This window comes from Anoplopoma fimbria, unplaced genomic scaffold (assembly GCF_027596085.1).
Source record: "Anoplopoma fimbria isolate UVic2021 breed Golden Eagle Sablefish unplaced genomic scaffold, Afim_UVic_2022 Un_contig_5662_pilon_pilon, whole genome shotgun sequence".
Classification (NCBI taxonomy): domain Eukaryota; kingdom Metazoa; phylum Chordata; class Actinopteri; order Perciformes; family Anoplopomatidae; genus Anoplopoma; species Anoplopoma fimbria.
The window spans coordinates 1-3,998 of record NW_026549116.1 but is presented as its reverse complement, the minus strand read 5'-3'; the positions used below and the strand labels follow the sequence as shown (position 1 = coordinate 3,998).

The 3,998-nt window shown below is 58.2% G+C and overlaps 1 non-coding gene across 1 annotated transcript; it reads right to left on the bottom strand.

Moving 5' to 3' along the window:
• Nucleotides 1–926: 926 nt before the first annotated feature.
• Nucleotides 927–1,079, bottom strand: LOC129114694 (5.8S ribosomal RNA). Its single transcript, XR_008532649.1, has one exon. It is a non-coding gene; the product is annotated as a 5.8S ribosomal RNA (ribosomal RNA).
• Nucleotides 1,080–3,998: the final 2,919 nt, after the last annotated feature.

Below are 3,998 nucleotides of genomic sequence, written 5' to 3'. Positions count from 1 at the left end.
AGAGCCGGTCGCGGCGCACCGCCACGGAGGAAATGCGCCCGGCGGGGCCAGCCAGCGCCGGGAGAGGTCCCACGAGGGATCCTCCCACACCGGCGGCCGTCCAAAACCCTCCGAGTTGAATCCCCGGGCAGACTGCGCGGACCCCACCCGTTTACCTCTCAGCGGTTTCACGCCCTCTTGAACTCTCTCTTCAAAGTTCTTTTCAACTTTCCTTAAGGTGCTTGTTTGACTATCGGTCTCGTGCCGGTATTTAGCCTTAGATGGAGTTACCACCCACTTTGGGCTGCATTCCCAAACAACCCGACTCGAGAAGACCGGACCCCGGCGCGACGGGGCCGTTACCGGCCTCACACCGTCCATGGGCTGAGCCTCGATCAGAAGGACTCAGGCCCCCGAGCTGACTTACCGGGCAAGCGGTCTTCCATACGCCACATTTCCCCAATCCGCCCGTCGGACGGGATTCGGCGCTGGGCTCTTCCTCTTCGCTCGCCGCTACTGAGGGAATCCTGGTTAGTTTCTTTTCCTCCGCTTAGTAATATGCTTAAATTCAGCGGGTTGTCTCGTCTGATCTGAGGTCGTAGTCGAATGTGTGTTCGTTTCCCGGAGGAGACGACGGTGTGGCTGAAACCCGGACCGAAACGTTCTCATCATCGGGTACCCCGCCGCGGAGGCGCGGTCAGCACGGAGGCGAGTAGTCCACCGGCAGCCGCGCCGCACATGCGGGCTCGGCGGGCGCCCACCCCGGCCCCCTGTGAGGGGGTCGGCGAAGAAGGAAAAAGGGAAAAGAGCCAGCGGGGAGGAAGGCGAGCCCGACAAGGGGCCCACGCACCGCGCCGGGCATCCCGAAGTCTGCACTTAGGGGGACGAAGGCCGGAGCCTGCGACGCCCCAGCCGCGGAGACGCGAACGTCTCCGATTGATGGCAAGCGACCCTCAGACAGGCGTAGCCCGGGAGGAACCCGGGGCCGCAAGGTGCGTTCGAAGTGTCGATGATCAATGTGTCCTGCAATTCACATTAGTTCTCGCAGCTAGCTGCGTTCTTCATCGGCCTACGAGCCGAGTGATCCACCGCTAAGAGTTGTCAAAGTTTTTTGATTTTTGGTTGTAGGCCATGGTTCGCTGACAAAGGGTTTCAAAGAGGGTATAACGACCTCCGGGCGCTCACCCCCCACCACCACAGACCCCGAGGGCCAGGGCAGACAAAGGAGGAGACATTGAACCCCCTCCTCCCTCCCGATGGAGGAGGAAAGTTAGTTGGGTACCCGGAGCGCACGCGAGGACAGCTCCCGGGCTCGGGCGCTGTACCTGCTTACTTAGTTTTTAGTTCGAGTGGCGAGCAGTCCCGTTGGCACCCCGGAGCTGTTCCCAGGACCCCCTACCCCCACCGGCGTGCCCTCGTCGTTTGGCGGGGAGAAGAAAAAGTGCCTAACGCCGCTCCGGCTGGGACCAGCTCAGACTGAGTGGCATGAACACGGGCGGCGGCATAGCACCAGAGGACAAGCCGCCAGCCGCCCCGCCCCCCCCTCACCTCAGTGAGACCGGCGGACACGTGACGGACGGCGAAGCCACCAGGCGACCAGCGGCCGCCACTGGCAACGCCTCGGCCGGGCTGAAGGCACCCCGGCCTGGCCCGACCTCAGCTCCGGAGACATTTCCTCTGCACAGCCCACGCGGACCCGGCAAAATCGGTAATGATCCTTCCGCATTCACCTCACGGAAACCTTGTTGTTTAGCTTCCTCCTGGATAGTCAAGTTTGATCGTCTTCTCAGCACTCCACCAGGGCGTGACCGACTCCGAGCAGGACCAATCCGAGGACCTCACTAAACCATCCAATCAGTAGTAGCGACCCAGGCGGTGTGTACAAAGGGCAAGGGACTTAATCAGCGCGAGCTTATGACCCGCGCGCTTACTGAAATTCCTCGTTCATGGGAAATAATTGCAATCCCCAATCCCTATCACGTGGGGTTCAGCGGGTTACCCACGCCTCTCGGCGGGGTAGACACACGCTGATCCACACTCAGTGTGGCGGCGTGCAGCCCGGACATCTAAGGGCATCACAGACCTGTTATTGCTCAATCTCGTGTGGCTGAACGCCACTTTGTCCCTCTAAGAAGTTGGACGCCGACCGCACGGGGCCGCCTTTCCGTGTCCGGGCGGGTAGGGTTTCCCGTGTTGAGTCAAATTAAACGCAGGCTCCACTCCTAATTGGTGCCCTTCCGTCCAATTCCTTTAAGTTTCAGCTTTGCAACCATACTCCCCGGAACCCAAAGACTTTGGTTTCCCGGACGCTGCCAGCAGGTCGTAGGAATAACGCCGCCCGGATCACTAATTAGCATCGTTTATGATTCGGAACTACGACGGTATCTGATCGTCTTGAACCTCCGACTTTCGTTCTTGATTAATGAAAACATTCTTGGCAAATGCTTTAGCACCATCCGTCTGCGCGGTCCAAGAATTTCACCTCTAGCGTAACAATAATGCTCGCCGTCCTCTTAATCTTGGCCCCAGTTCAGAAAGAAAACCCACAAAATAGAACCGGAGTCCTATTCCATTATTCTAGCTGCCTTATTCAGGCTACCGGCCTGCTTTGAACACTCTAATTTTTTCAAAGTAACGCCCGGACCGCCGGGACACTCAGTTAAGAGCATCGAGGGGCGCGAGAGGCAGGGGCTGGGACAGGCGGTAGCTACTTCACAAGCGGACCGTCAGCTCGATCCCGAGATCCAACTTCACGAGCTTTTAACTGCAGCAACTTTAAGATACGCTGTTGGAGCTGGAATTACCGCGGCTGCTGGCACCAGACTTGCCCTCAATTGATCCTCGTTAAAGATTTAAAGTGTACTCATTCCAATTACAGGGCCTCGAAAGAATCCTGTATTATTATTTAATCCTACCTCCCGAGTGAGAGTACATTAATTCGCGCCTGCCTTCCCTTGAATGTGGTAGCCGTTTCTCAGGCTCCCTCTCCGGAATCGAACCCTGATTCCCGTTACCCGTGGTCACCATGGTAGGCACAGAATACCGTGAAAGTTGATAGGGCAGACATTGAATGAGGCGTCGCCGCCACCAGGCCAGCCCGATGCTCGAGTTATCTAAGTCACCAAGCGGCGGAGCTCCCGAAGGAACCCGCGTATGGGTTTGAGTCTGATAAATGCGCATCCCGGTCAGCGCTCATTGGCATGTATGGCGCGAATTGCTACAGTTATCCAAGTAATTAAGCTGATCAAAAAGAACCATAACTGATTTAATGAGCCATTCGCAGTTTCACTGTACCGGCCGTGTGTACTTAGACTTGCATGGCCCAATCTTTGAGACCAAGCATATGCTACTGGCAGGATCAACCGGGTAGCCCACACACGCACGCCTTCCGAGCAGGTGGAGACCCACCGGACCGCGGCGGTGCGCCAGGCGGGGGTTTTGACATGAGCCCCGCGGGCTAGGCAGCCGAGACACGTCGGCGAGGGCGGCAGCACCGAGGTTGGTGCGAGTGCCACCTGGGTTGTGAAAGCACAGTCTTCATCCAGGAAGCCTTGCACGCCGCTGTGAGGAGGTGCAGTGGAGGAGCAGCGACACGGCCCGTGCAGCCTCCGTCGTAGGCCTCGGCTGGTTGGACAGACGGAGCCATCGAGTCTGCGGCAAAATCCGGCCGACCCGGGCGGAATGCAGGGAGGGGTCCGAAAAGCTCACCCCTGCCGAAAGCCTCTCCTGCCTGGAGTCGAACCACCCGGCGGACACTTGCCCCACCAGAACGGCGACTGCGAAAGCTGGCGGCGAGGGGCCCCTCCGATGTGCGTCACGTTACATGCTCAGGTCGTGATCCGCGGCCGAACAGCGGCATATATCACCAAAATATGCCCAGCGGAGAGCCTCTCTCTCCTTCGGGCATGAAAGCCTGAGAAAAAGCCGTTCCGTTTGGCTCAAAGTCGTCAAAAAAGCAGCATATTAGCGTCAAAAATATGCCCAGGGAAGGCTCATATATCTGGGACGACGCCTGAAAA